Genomic DNA, 15,882 nt, shown 5'->3' with positions numbered 1-15,882 from the left:
ATATTTAAAAGTTCCGAAGCCGCACCAACATAATAGAGATACAGAAACACCGTGGCCCCTTTCTTTGAGATAACTCTGCACTATTGCGAGCTGCAAATGCCACTTCCAGCTTAGCTGTGCAGAAGAAGAACAACAAGAAGAAGAAATATCTCGAAATATGTCCGTCAGGCCCCTTCCCTTGAGATAAATCTGGAAATATCTCGGAAACGAAGAGAGCTATGGCAAAATGTTAAGAGACCTTTTTTGTAGAGAATTAAGTTTCCTGCTTTTTATGTTCTATGATATTTTTTGATCAGATGCGTAGTTCTCGAGATATATCAAGATATTTAAAAGTTCCGAAGCCGCACCAACATAATAGAGATACAGAAACACCGTGGCCCCTTTCTTTGAGATAACTCTGCACTAGTGCGAGCCGCAAATGCCACTTCCAGCTTAGCTGTGCAGAAGAAGAACAACAAGAAGAAGAAATATCTCGAAATATGTCCGTCAGGCCCCTTCCCTTGAGATAAATCTGCAAATATCTCGGAAACGAAGCGAGCTATGGCAAAATGTTAAGAGACCTTTTTTGTAGAGAATTAGGTTTCCTACTTTTTATGTTCTATGATATTTTTTGATCAGATGCGTAGTTCTCGAGATATATCAAGATATTTAAAAGTTCCGAAGCCGCACCAACATAATAGAGATACAGAAACACCGTGGCCCCTTTCTTTGAGCTAACTCTGCACTAGTGCGAGCCGCAAATGCCACTTCCAGCTTAGCTGTGCAGAAGAAGAACAACAAGAAGAAGAAATATCTCGAAATATGTCCGTCAGGCCCCTTCCCTTGAGATAAATCTGCAAATATCTCGGAAACGAAGCGAGCTATGGCAAAATGTTAAGAGACCTTTTTTGTAGAGAATTAAGTTTCCTACTTTTTATGTTCTATGATATTTTTTGATCAGATGCGCAGTTCTCGAGATATATCAAGATATTTAAAAGTTCCGAAGCCGCACCAACATAATAGAGATACAGAAACACCGTGGCCCCTTTCTTTGAAATAACTCTGCACTATTGCGAGCTGGAAATGCCACTTCCAGCTTAGCTGTGCAGAAGAAGAACAACAAGAAGAAGAAATATCTCGAAATATGTCCGTCAGGCCCCTTCCCTTGAGATAAATCTGGAAATATCTCGGAAGCGAAGAGAGCTATGGCAAAATGTTAAGAGACCTTTTTTGTAGAGAATTAAGTTTCCTACTTTTTACGTTCTATGACATTTTTTGATCAGATGCGTAGTTCTCGAGATATATCAAGATATTTAAAAGTTCCGAAGCCGCACCAACATAATAGAGATACAGAAACACCGTGGTCCCTTTCTTTGAGATAACTCTGCACTATTGCGAGCTGTAAATGCCACTTCCAGCATAGCTGTGCAGAAGAAGAACAACAAGAAGAAGAAATATCTCGAAATATGTCCGTCAGGCCCCTTCCCTTGAGATATATCTGCAAATATCTCGGAAACGAAGCGAGCTATGGCAAAATGTTAAGAGACCTTTTTTGTCGAGAATTATGTTTCCTACAATTTATGTTCTATGATATTTTTTGATCAGAAGCGTAGTTTTCGAGATATATCGAGATATTTAAAAGTTCCGAAGCCGCACCAACATAATAGAGATACAGAAACACCGTGGCCCCTTTCTTTGAGATGACTCTGCACTATTGCGAGCTGGAAATGCCACTTCCAGTTTAGCTGTGCAGAAGAAGAACAACAAGAAGAAGAAATATCTCGAAATATGTCCGTTAGGCCCCTTCCCTTGAGATAAATCTGCAAATATCTCGGAAACGAAGCGAGCTATGGCAAAATGTTAAGAGACCTTTTTTGTAGAGAATTAAGTTTCCTACTTTTTATGTTCTATGATATTTTTTGATCAGATGCGTAGTTCTCGAGATATATCAAGATATTTAAAAGTTCCGAAGCCGCACCAACATAAGAGAGATACAGAAACACCGTGGCCCCTTTCTTTGAGATAACTCTGCACTATTGCGAGCTGCAAATGCCACTTCCAGCTTAGCTGTGCAGAAGAAGAACAACAAGAAGAAGAAATATCTCGAAATATGTCCGTCAGGCCCCTTCCCTTGAGATAAATCTGCAAATATCTCGGAAACGAAGAGAGCTATGGCAAAATGTTAAGAGACCTTTTTTGTAGAGAATTAAGTTTCCTACTTTTCATGTTCTATGATATTTTTTGATCAGATGCGTAGTTCTCGAGATATATCAAGATATTTAAAAGTTCCGAAGCCGCACCAACATAATAGAGATACAGAAACACCGTGGCCCCTTTCTTTGAGATAACTCTGCACTATTGCGAGCTGCAAATGCCACTTCCAGCTTAGCTGTGCAGAAGAAGAACAACAAGAAGAAGAAATATCTCGAAATATGTCCGTCAGGCCCCTTCCCTTGAGATAAATCTGCAAATATCTCGGAAGCGAAGAGAGCTATGGCAAAATGTTAAGAGACCTTTTTTGTAGAGAATTAAGTTTCCTACTTTTCATGTTCTATGATATTTTTTGATCAGATGCGTAGTTCTCGAGATATATCAAGATATTTAAAAGTTCCGAAGCCGCACCAACATAATAGAGATACAGAAACACTGTGGCCCCTTTCTTTGAGATAACTCTGCACTATTGCGAGCTGTAAATGCCACTTCCAGCTTAGCTGTGCAGAAGAAGAACAACAAGAAGAAGAAATATCTTGAAATATGTCCGTCAGGCCCCTTCCCTTGAGATATATCTGCAAATATCTCGGAAACGAAGCGAGCTATGGCAAAATGTTAACAGACCTTTTTTGTCGAGAATTATGTTTCCTACAATTTATGTTCTATGATATTTTTTGATCAGAAGCGTAGTTTTCGAGATATATCGAGATATTTAAAAGTTCCGAAGCCGCACCAACATAATAGAGATACAGAAACACCGTGGCCCCTTTCTTTGAGATGACTCGGCACTATTGCGAGCTGGAAATGCCACTTCCAGTTTAGCTGTGCAGAAGAAGAACAACAAGAAGAAGAAATATCTCGAAATATGTCCGTTAGGCCCCTTCCCTTGAGATAAATCTGCAAATATCTCGGAAACGAAGCGAGCTATGGCAAAATGTTAAGAGACCTTTTTTGTAGAGAATTAAGTTTCCTACTTTTTATGTTCTATGATATTTTTTGATCAGAAGCGTAGTTTTCGAGATATATCGAGATATTTAAAAGTTCCGAAGCCGCACCAACATAATAGAGATACAGAAACACCGTGGCCCCTTTCTTTGAGATGACTCTGCACTATTGCGAGCTGGAAATGCCACTTCCAGTTTAGCTGTGCAGAAGAAGAACAACAAGAAGAATAAATATCTCGAAATATGTCCGTTAGGCCCCTTCCCTTGAGATAAATCTGCAAATATCTCGGAAACGAAGCGAGCTATGGCAAAATGTTAAGAGACCTTTTTTGTAGAGAATTAATTTTCCTACTTTTTATGTTCTATGATATTTTTTGATCAGATGCGTAGTTCTCGAGATATATCAAGATATTTAAAAGTTCCGAAGCCGCACCAACATAATAGAGATACAGAAACACCGTGGCCCCTTTCTTTGAGATAGCTCTGCACTATTGCGAGCTGCAAATGCCACTTCCAGCTTAGCTGTGCAGAAGAAGAACAACAAGAAGAAGAAATATCTCGAAATATGTCCGTCAGGCCCCTTCCCTTGAGATATATCTGCAAATATCTCGGAAACGAAGCGAGCTATGGCAAAATGTTAAGAGACCTTTTTTGTAGAGAATTAAGTTTCCTACTTTTTATGTTCTATGATATTTTTTGATCAGATGCGTAGTTCTCGAGATATATCAAGATATTTAAAAGTTCCGAAGCCGCACCAACATAAGAGAGATACAGAAACACCGTGACCCCTTTCTTTGAGATAACTCTGCACTATTGCGAGCTGCAAATGCCACTTCCAGCTTAGCTGTGCAGAAGAAGAACAACAAGAAGAAGAAATATCTCGAAATATGTCCGTCAGGCCCCTTCCCTTGAGATAAATCTGCAAATATCTCGGAAACGAAGAGAGCTATGGCAAAATGTTGAGAGACCTTTTTTGTAGAGAATTAAGTTTCCTACTTTTCATGTTCTATGATATTTTTTGATCAGATGCGTAGTTCTCGAGATATATCAAGATATTTAAAAGTTCCGAAGCCGCACCAACATAATAGAGATACAGAAACACCGTGGCCCCTTTCTTTGAGATAACTCTGCACTATTGCGAGCTGCAACTGCCACTTTCAGCTTAGCTGTGCAGAAGAAGAACAACAAGAAGAAGAAATATCTCGAAATATGTCCGTCAGGCCCCTTCCCTTGAGATAAATCTGCAAATATCTCGGAAACGAAGAGAGCTATGGCAAAATGTTAAGAGACCTTTTTTGTAGAGAATTAAGTTTCCTACTTTTCATGTTCTATGATATTTTTTGATCAGATGCGTAGTTCTCGAGATATATCAAGATATTTAAAAGTTCCGAAGCCGCACCAACATAATAGAGATACAGAAACACCGTGGCCCCTTTCTTTGAGATAACTCTGCACTATTGCGAGCTGTAAATGCCACTTCCAGCTTAGCTGTGCAGAAGAAGAACAACAAGAAGAAGAAATATCTCGAAATATGTCCGTCAGGCCCCTTCCCTTGAGATATATCTGCAAATATCTCGGAAACGAAGCGAGCTATGGCAAAATGTTAAGAGACCTTTTTTGTCGAGAATTATGTTTCCTACAATTTATGTTCTATGATATTTTTTGATCAGAAGCGTAGTTTTCGAGATATATCGAGATATTTAAAAGTTCCGAAGCCGCACCAACATAATAGAGATACAGAAACACCGTGGCCCCTTTCTTTGAGATGACTCTGCACTATTGCGAGCTGGAAATGCCACTTCCAGTTTAGCTGTGCAGAAGAAGAACAACAAGAAGAAGAAATATCTCGAAATATGTCCGTTAGGCCCCTTCCCTTGAGATACATCTGCAAATATCTCGGAAACGAAGCGAGCTATGGCAAAATGTTAAGAGACCTTTTTTGTAGAGAATTAATTTTCCTACTTTTGATGTTCTATGATATTTTTTGATCAGATGCGTAGTTCTCGAGATATATCAAGATATTTAAAAGTTCCGAAGCCGCACCAACATAATAGAGATACAGAAACACCGTGGCCCCTTTCTTTGAGATAACTCTGCACTATTGCGAGCTGCAAATGCCACTTCCAGCTTAGCTGTGCAGAAGAAGAACAACAAGAAGAAGAAATATCTCGAAATATGTCCGTCAGGCCCCTTCCCTTGAGATAAATCTGCAAATATCTCGGAAACGAAGAGAGCTATGGCAAAATGTTAAGAGACCTTTTTTGTAGAGAATTAAGTTTCCTACTTTTTACGTTCTATGACATTTTTTGATCAGATGCGTAGTTCTCGAGATATATCGAGATATTTAAAAGTTCCGAAGCCGCACCAACATAATAGAGATACAGAAACACCGTGGCCCCTCTCTTTGAGATAACTCTGCACTATTGCGAGCTGCAAATGCCACTTCCAGCTTAGCTGTGCAGAAGAAGAACAACAAGAATAAGACATATTTCGAAATATGTCCGTCAGGCCCCTTCCCTTGAGATAAATCTGCAAATATCTCGGAAACGAAGCGGGCTACGGCAAAATGTTAAGAGACCTTTTTTGTAGAAAATTAGGTTTCCTACTTTTTATGTTCTATGATATTTTTTGATCAGATGCGTAGTTCTCGAGATATATCAAGATATTTAAAAGTTCCGAAGCCGCACCAACATAATAGAGATACAGAAACACCGTTGCCCCTTTCTTTGAGATAACTCTGCACTATTGCGAGCTGCAAATGCCACTTCCAGCTTAGCTGTGCAGAGGAAGAACAACAAGAAGAAGAAGTATCTCGAAATATGTCCGTCAGGCCCGTTCCTTTGAGCTGAATCTGCAAATATCTCGGAAACGAAGCGAGCTATGGCAAAATGTTAAGAGACGTTTTTTGTAGTGAATTATGTTTCCTACAATTTATGTTCTATGATATTTTTTGATCAGAAGCGTAGTTTTCGAGATATATCGAGATATTTAAAAGTTCCGAAGCCGCACCAACATAATAGAGATACAGAAACACCGTGGCTCCTTTCTTTGAGATAACTCTGCACTAGTACGAGCCGCAAATGCCACTTCCAGCTTAGCTGTGCAGAAGAAGAACAACAAGAAGAAGAAATATCTCGAAATATGTCCGTCAGGCCCCTTCCCTTGAGATAAATCTGCAAATATCTCGGAAACGAAGCGAGCTATGGCAAAATGTTAAGAGACCTTTTTTGTAGAGAATTAAGTTTCCTACTTTTTATGTTCTATGATATTTTTTGATCAGATGCGTAGTTCTCGAGATATATCAAGATATTTAAAAGTTCCGAAGCCGCACCAACATAATAGAGATACAGAAACACCGTGGCCCCTTTCTTTGAGATAACTCTGCACGATTGCGAGCTGGAAATGCCACTTCCAGTTTAGCTGTGCAGAAGAAGAACAACAAGAAGAAGAAATATCTCGAAATATGTCCATCAGGACCCTTCCCTTGAGACAAATCTGCAAATATCTCGGAAACGAAGCGAGCTATGGCAAAATGTTAAGAGACCTTTTTTGTAGAGAATTAAGTTTCCTACTTTTTATGTTCTATGATATTTTTTGATCAGATGCGTAGTTCTCGAGATATATCAAGATATTTAAAAGTTCCGAAGCCGCACCAACATAATAGAGATACAGAAACACCGTGGCCCCTTTCTTTGAGATAACACTGCACGATTGCGAGCTGGAAATGCCACTTCCAGTTTAGCTGTGCAGAAGAAGAACAACAAGAAGAAGAAATATCTCGAAATATGTCCATCAGGACCCTTCCCTTGAGACAAATCTGCAAATATCTCGGAAACGAAGCGAGCTATGGCAAAATGTTAAGAGACCTTTTTTGTAGAGAATTAAGTTTCCTACTTTTTATGTTCTATGATATTTTTTGATCAGATGCGTAGTTCTCGAGATATATCAAGATATTTAAAAGTTCCGAAGCCGCACCAACATAATAGAGATACAGAAACACCGTGGCCCCTCTCTTTGAGATAACTCTGCACTATTGCGAGCTGCAAATGCCACTTCCAGCTTAGCTGTGCAGAAGAAGAACAACAAGAATAAGAAATATTTCGAAATATGTCCGTCAGGCCCCTTCCCTTGAGATAAATCTGCAAATATCTCGGAAACGAAGCGAGCTATGGCAAAATGTTAAGAGACCTTTTTTGTAGAGAATTATGTTTCCTACAATTTACGTTCTTTGATATTTTTTGATCAGAAGCGTAGTTTTCGAGTTATATCAAGATATTTAAAAGTTCCGAAGCCGCACCAATATAATAGAGATACAGAAACACCGTGGCCCCTTTCTTTGAGATAACTCTGCACTATTGCGCGCTGCAAATGCCACTTCCAGCTTAGCTGTGCAGAAGAAGAACAACAAGAAGAAGAAATATCTCGAAATATGTCCGTCAGGCCCCTTCCCTTGAGATAAATCTGCAAATATCTCGGAAACGAAGCGAGCTATGGCAAAATGTTAAGAGACCTTTTTTGTAGAGAATTAAGTTTCCTACTTTTTATTTTCTATGATATTTTTTGATCAGATGCGTAGTTCTCGAGATATATCAAGATATTTAAAAGCTCCGAAGCTGCACCAACATAATAGAGGTACAGAAACACCGTGGCCCCTTTCTTTGAGATAACTCTGCACTATTGCGAGCTGCAAATGCCACTTCCAGCTTAGCTGTGCAGAAGAAGAACAACAAGAATAAGAAATATTTCGAAATATGTCCGTCAGGCCCCTTCCCTTGAGATAAATCTGCAAATATCTCGGAAACGAAGCGAGCTACGGCAAAATGTTAAGAGACCTTTTTTGTAGAAAATTAGGTTTCCTACTTTTTATGTTGTATGATATTTTTTGATCAGATGCGTAGTTCTCGAGATATATCAAGATATTTAAAAGTTCCGAAGCCGCACCAACATAATAGAGATACAGAAACACCGTGGCCCCTTTCTTTGCGATAACTCTGCACTATTGCGAGCTGCAAATGCCACTTCCAGCTTAGCTGTGCAGAAGAAGAACAACAAGAAGAAGAAATATCTCGAAATATGTCCGTCAGGCCCCTTCCCTTGAGATAAATCTGTAAATATCTCGGAAACGAAGCGAGCTATGGCAAAATGTTAAGAGACCTTTTTTGTAGAGAATTAAGTTTCCTACTTTTTATGTTCTATGATATTTTTCGATCAGAGGCGTAGTTCTCGAGATATATCAAGATATTTAAAAGTTCCGAAGCCGCACCAACATAATAGAGATACAGAAACACCGTGGCCCCTCTCTTTGAGATAACTCTGCACGATTGCGAGCAGGAAATGCCACTTCCAGTTTAGCTGTGCAGAAGAAGAACCACAAGAAGAAGAAATATCTCGAAATATGTCCGTCAGGACCCTTCCCTTGAGATAAATCTGCAAATATCTCGGAAACGAAGCGAGCTATGGCAAAATGTTAAGAGACCTTTTTTGTAGAGAATTATGTTTCCTACTTTTTATGTTCTATGATATTTTTCGATCAGAGGCGTAGTTCTCGAGATATATCAAGATATTCAAAAGTTCCGAAGCCGCACCAACATAATAGAGATACAGAAACACCGTGGCCCCTTTCTTTGAGATAACTCTGCACGATTGCGAGCTGGAAATGCCACTTCCAGTTTAGCTGTGCAGAAGAAGAACAACAAGAAGAAGAAATATCTCGAAATATGTCCATCAGGACCCTTCCCTTGAGATAAATCTGCAAATATCTCGGAAACGAAGCGAGCTACGGCAAAATGTTAAGCGACCTTTTTTGTAGAAAATTAGGTTTCCTACTTTTTATGTTCTATGATATTTTTTGATCAGATGCGTAGTTCTCGAGATATATCAAGATATTTAAAAGTTCCGAAGCCGCACCAACATAATAGAGATACAGAAACACCGTGGCCCCTCTCTTTGAGATAACTCTGCACTATTGCGAGCTGCAAATGCCACTTCCAGCTTAGCTGTGCAGAAGAAGAACAACAAGAATAAGAAATATTTCGAAATATGTCCGTCAGGCCCCTTCCCTTGAGATAAATCTGCAAATATCTCGGAAACGAAGCGAGCTATGGCAAAATGTTAAGAGACCTTTTTTGTCGAGAATTATGTTTCCTACAATTTATGTTCTATGATATTTTTTGATCAGAAGCGTAGTTTTCGAGATATATCGAGATATTTAAAAGTTCCGAAGCCGCACCAACATAATAGAGATACAGAAACACCGTGGCCCCTTTCTTTGAGATGACTCTGCACTATTGCGAGCTGGAAATGCCACTTCCAGTTTAGCTGTGCAGAAGAAGAACAACAAGAAGAAGAAATATCTCGAAATATGTCCGTTAGGCCCCTTCCCTTGAGATAAATCTGCAAATATCTCGGAAACGAAGCGAGCTATGGCAAAATGTTAAGAGACCTTTTTTGTAGAGAATTAAGTTTCCTACTTTTTATGTTCTATGATATTTTTTGATCAGATGCGTAGTTCTCGAGATATATCGAGATATTTAAAAGTTCCGAAGCCGCACCAACATAATAGAGATACAGAAACACCGTGGCCCCTTTCTTTGAGATAACTCTGCACTATTGCGAGCTGCAAATGCCACTTCCAGCTTAGCTGTGCAGAAGAAGAACAACAAGAATAAGACATATTTCGAAATATGTCCGTCAGGCCCCTTCCCTTGAGATAAATCTGCAAATATCTCGGAAACGAAGCGGGCTACGGCAAAATGTTAAGAGACCTTTTTTGTAGAAAATTAGGTTTCCTACTTTTTATGTTCTATGATATTTTTTTATCAGATGCGTAGTTCTCGAGATATATCAAGATATTTAAAAGTTCCGAAGCCGCACCAACATAATAGAGATACAGAAACACCGTGGCCCCTTTCTTTGAGATAACTCTGCACTATTGCGAGCTGCAAATGCCACTTCCAGCTTAGCTGTGCAGAGGAAGAACAACAAGAAGAAGAAGTATCTCGAAATATGTCCGTCAGGCCCGTTCCTTTGAGCTGAATCTGCAAATATCTCGGAAACGAAGCGAGCTATGGCAAAATGTTAAGAGACGTTTTTTGTAGTGAATTATGTTTCCTACAATTTATGTTCTATGATATTTTTTGATCAGAAGCGTAGTTTTCGAGATATATCGAGATATTTAAAAGTTCCGAAGCCGCACCAACATAATAGAGATACAGAAACACCGTGGCCCCTTTCTTTGAGATAACTCTGCACGATTGCGAGCTGGAAATGCCACTTCCAGTTTAGCTGTGCAGAAGAAGAACAACAAGAAGAAGAAATATCTCGAAATATGTCCATCAGGACCCTTCCCTTGAGATAAATCTGCAAATATCTCGGAAACGAAGCGAGCTACGGCAAAATGTTAAGCGACCTTTTTTGTAGAAAATTAGGTTTCCTACTTTTTATGTTCTATGATATTTTTTGATCAGATGCGTAGTTCTCGAGATATATCAAGATATTTAAAAGTTCCGAAGCCGCACCAACATAATAGAGATACAGAAACACCGTGGCCCCTCTCTTTGAGATAACTCTGCACTATTGCGAGCTGCAAATGCCACTTCCAGCTTAGCTGTGCAGAAGAAGAACAACAAGAATAAGAAATATTTCGAAATATGTCCGTCAGGCCCCTTCCCTTGAGATAAATCTGCAAATATCTCGGAAACGAAGCGAGCTATGGCAAAATGTTAAGAGACCTTTTTTGTCGAGAATTATGTTTCCTACAATTTATGTTCTATGATATTTTTTGATCAGAAGCGTAGTTTTCGAGATATATCGAGATATTTAAAAGTTCCGAAGCCGCACCAACATAATAGAGATACAGAAACACCGTGGCCCCTTTCTTTGAGATGACTCTGCACTATTGCGAGCTGGAAATGCCACTTCCAGTTTAGCTGTGCAGAAGAAGAACAACAAGAAGAAGAAATATCTCGAAATATGTCCGTTAGGCCCCTTCCCTTGAGATAAATCTGCAAATATCTCGGAAACGAAGCGAGCTATGGCAAAATGTTAAGAGACCTTTTTTGTAGAGAATTAAGTTTCCTACTTTTTATGTTCTATGATATTTTTTGATCAGATGCGTAGTTCTCGAGATATATCGAGATATTTAAAAGTTCCGAAGCCGCACCAACATAATAGAGATACAGAAACACCGTGGCCCCTTTCTTTGAGATAACTCTGCACTATTGCGAGCTGCAAATGCCACTTCCAGCTTAGCTGTGCAGAAGAAGAACAACAAGAATAAGACATATTTCGAAATATGTCCGTCAGGCCCCTTCCCTTGAGATAAATCTGCAAATATCTCGGAAACGAAGCGGGCTACGGCAAAATGTTAAGAGACCTTTTTTGTAGAAAATTAGGTTTCCTACTTTTTATGTTCTATGATATTTTTTGATCAGATGCGTAGTTCTCGAGATATATCAAGATATTTAAAAGTTCCGAAGCCGCACCAACATAATAGAGATACAGAAACACCGTGGCCCCTTTCTTTGAGATAACTCTGCACTATTGCGAGCTGCAAATGCCACTTCCAGCTTAGCTGTGCAGAGGAAGAACAACAAGAAGAAGAAGTATCTCGAAATATGTCCGTCAGGCCCGTTCCTTTGAGCTGAATCTGCAAATATCTCGGAAACGAAGCGAGCTATGGCAAAATGTTAAGAGACGTTTTTTGTAGTGAATTATGTTTCCTACAATTTATGTTCTATGATATTTTTTGATCAGAAGCGTAGTTTTCGAGATATATCGAGATATTTAAAAGTTCCGAAGCCGCACCAACATAATAGAGATACAGAAACACCGTGGCTCCTTTCTTTGAGATAACTCTGCACTAGTACGAGCCGCAAATGCCACTTCCAGCTTAGCTGTGCAGAAGAAGAACAACAAGAAGAAGAAATATCTCGAAATATGTCCGTCAGGCCCCTTCCCTTGAGATAAATCTGCAAATATCTCGGAAACGAAGCGAGCTATGGCAAAATGTTAAGAGACCTTTTTTGTAGAGAATTAAGTTTCCTACTTTTTATGTTCTATGATATTTTTTGATCAGATGCGTAGTTCTCGAGATATATCAAGATATTTAAAAGTTCCGAAGCCGCACCAACATAATAGAGATACAGAAACACCGTGGCCCCTTTCTTTGAGATAACTCTGCACGATTGCGAGCTGGAAATGCCACTTCCAGTTTAGCTGTGCAGAAGAAGAACAACAAGAACAAGAAATATCTCGAAATATGTCCATCAGGACCCTTCCCTTGAGACAAATCTGCAAATATCTCGGAAACGAAGCGAGCTATGGCAAAATGTTAAGAGACCTTTTTTGTAGAGAATTAAGTTTCCTACTTTTTATGTTCTATGATATTTTTTGATCAGATGCGTAGTTCTCGAGATATATCAAGATATTTAAAAGTTCCGAAGCCGCACCAACATAATAGAGATACAGAAACACCGTGGCCCCTCTCTTTGAGATAACTCTGCACTATTGCGAGCTGCAAATGCCACTTCCAGCTTAGCTGTGCAGAAGAAGAACAACAAGAATAAGAAATATTTCGAAATATGTCCGTCAGGCCCCTTCCCTTGAGATAAATCTGCAAATATCTCGGAAACGAAGCGAGCTATGGCAAAATGTTAAGAGACCTTTTTTGTAGAGAATTATGTTTCCTACAATTTACGTTCTTTGATATTTTTTGATCAGAAGCGTAGTTTTCGAGATATATCAAGATATTTAAAAGTTCCGAAGCCGCACCAATATAATAGAGATACAGAAACACCGTGGCCCCTTTCTTTGAGATAACTCTGCACTATTGCGCGCTGCAAATGCCACTTCCAGCTTAGCTGTGCAGAAGAAGAACAACAAGAAGAAGAAATATCTCGAAATATGTCCGTCAGGCCCCTTCCCTTGAGATAAATCTGCAAATATCTCGGAAACGAAGCGAGCTATGGCAAAATGTTAAGAGACCTTTTTTGTAGAGAATTAAGTTTCCTACTTTTTATTTTCTATGATATTTTTTGATCAGATGCGTAGTTCTCGAGATATATCAAGATATTTAAAAGCTCCGAAGCTGCACCAACATAATAGAGGTACAGAAACACCGTGGCCCCTTTCTTTGAGATAACTCTGCACTATTGCGAGCTGCAAATGCCACTTCCAGCTTAGCTGTGCAGAAGAAGAACAACAAGAATAAGAAATATTTCGAAATATGTCCGTCAGGCCCCTTCCCTTGAGATAAATCTGCAAATATCTCGGAAACGAAGCGAGCTACGGCAAAATGTTAAGAGACCTTTTTTGTAGAAAATTAGGTTTCCTACTTTTTATGTTGTATGATATTTTTTGATCAGATGCGTAGTTCTCGAGATATATCAAGATATTTAAAAGTTCCGAAGCCGCACCAACATAATAGAGATACAGAAACACCGTGGCCCCTTTCTTTGCGATAACTCTGCACTATTGCGAGCTGCAAATGCCACTTCCAGCTTAGCTGTGCAGAAGAAGAACAACAAGAAGAAGAAATATCTCGAAATATGTCCGTCAGGCCCCTTCCCTTGAGATAAATCTGCAAATATCTCGGAAACCAAGCGAGCTATGGCAAGATGTTAAGAGACCTTATTTGTAGAGAATTAAGTTTCCTACTTTTTATGTTCTACGATATTTTTTGATCAGATGCGTAGTTCTCGAGATATATCAAGATATTTAAAAGTTCCGAAGCGGCACCAACATAATAGAGATACAGAAACACCGTGGCCCCTTTCTTTGAGGTAACTCTGCACTATTGCGAGCTGCAAATGCCACTTCCAGCTTAGCTGTGCAGAAGAAGAACAACAAGAAGAAGAAATATCTCGAAATATGTCCCTCAGGCCCCTTCCCTTGAGATAAATCTGCAAATATCTCGGTAACCAAGCGAGCTATGGCAAAATGTTAAGAGACCTTATTTGTAGAGAATTAAGTTTCCTACTTTTTATGTTCTACGATATTTTTTGATCAGATGCGTAGTTCTCGAGATATATCAAGATACTTAAAAGTTCCGAAGCCGCACCAACATAATAGAGATACAGAAACACCGTGGCCCCTTTCTTTGAGATAACTCTGCACTATTGCGAGCTGCAAATGCCACTTCCAGCTTAGCTGTGCAGAAGAAGAACAACAAGAAGAAGAAATATCTCGAAATATGTCCCTCAGGCCCCTTCCCTTGAGATAAATCTGCAAATATCTCGGAAACCAAGCGAGCTATGGCAAAATGTTAAGAGACCTTTTTTGTAGAGAATTATGTTTCCTACAATTTACCTTCTCTGATATTTTTTGATCAGAAGCGTAGTTTTCGAGATATATCGAGATATTTAAAAGTTCCGAAGCCGCACCAACATAATAGAGATACAGAAACACCGTGGCCCCTTTCTTTGAGATAACTCTGCACTATTGCGAGCTGCAAATGCCACTTCCAGCTAAGCTGAGCAGAAGAAGAACAACAAGAAGAAGAAATATCTGGAAATATGTCCGTCAGGCCCCTTCCCTTGAGATAAATCTGCAAATATCTCGGAAACGAAGCGAGCTATGGCAAAATGTTAAGAGACCTTTTTTGTAGAGAATTAAGTTTCCTACTTTTTATGTTCTATGATATTTTTTGATCAGATGCGTAGTTCTCGAGATATATCAAGATATTTAAAAGTTCCGAAGCCGCACCAACATAATAGAGATACAGAAACACCGTGGCCCCTTTCTTTGAGATAACTCTGCACTACTGCGAGCTGCAAATGCCACTTCCAGCTTAGCTGTGCAGAAGAAGAACAACAAGACGAAGATATATCTGGAAATATGTCCGTCAGGCCCCTTCCCTTGAGATAAATCTGCAAATATCTCGGAAACGAAGCGAGCTATGGCAAAATGTTAAGACACCTTTTTTGTAGCGAATTAAGTTTCCTACTTTTTATGTTCTATGATATTTTTTGATCAGATGCGTAGTTCTCGAGATATATCCAGATATTTAAAAGTTCCGAAGCGGCACCAACATAATAGAGATACAGAAACACCGTGGCCCCTTTCTTTGAGGTAACTCTGCACTATTGCGAGCTGCAAATGCCACTTCCAGCTTAGCTGTGCAGAAGAAGAACAACAAGAAGAAGAAATATCTCGAAATATGTCCGTCAGGCCCCTTCCCTTGAGATAAATCTGCAAATATCTCGGAAACGAAGCGAGCTATGGCAAAATGTTAAGAGACCTTATTTGTAGAGAATTAAGTTTTCTACTTTTTATGTTCTACGATATTGTTTGATCAGAAGCGTAGTTTTCGAGATATATCGAGATATTTAAAAGTTCCGAAGCCGCACCAACATAATAGAGATACAGAAACACCGTGGCCCCTTTCTTTGGGATAACTCTGCACTATTGCGAGCTGGAAATGCCACTTCCAGTTTAGCTGTGCAGAAGAAGAACAACAAGAAGAAGAAATATCTCGAAATATGTCCGTCAGGACCCTTCCCTTGAGATAAATCTGCAAATATCTCGGAAACGAAGCGAGCTATTGCAAAACGTTAAGAGACCTTTTTTGTAGAAAATTAAGTTTCCTACTTTTTATGTTGTATGATATTTTTTGATCAGATGCGTAGTTCTCGAGATATATCAAGATATTTAAAAGCTCCGAAGCTGCACCAACATAATAGAGGTACAGAAACACCGTGGCCCCTTTCTTTGAGATAACTCTGCACTATTGCGAGCTGCAAATGCCACT

This window comes from Osmia lignaria, unplaced genomic scaffold, assembly GCF_051020975.1.
Source record: "Osmia lignaria lignaria isolate PbOS001 unplaced genomic scaffold, iyOsmLign1 scaffold0013, whole genome shotgun sequence".
NCBI classification, from domain to species: domain Eukaryota; kingdom Metazoa; phylum Arthropoda; class Insecta; order Hymenoptera; family Megachilidae; genus Osmia; species Osmia lignaria.
Note: the sequence above shows the minus strand (reverse complement) of the source record.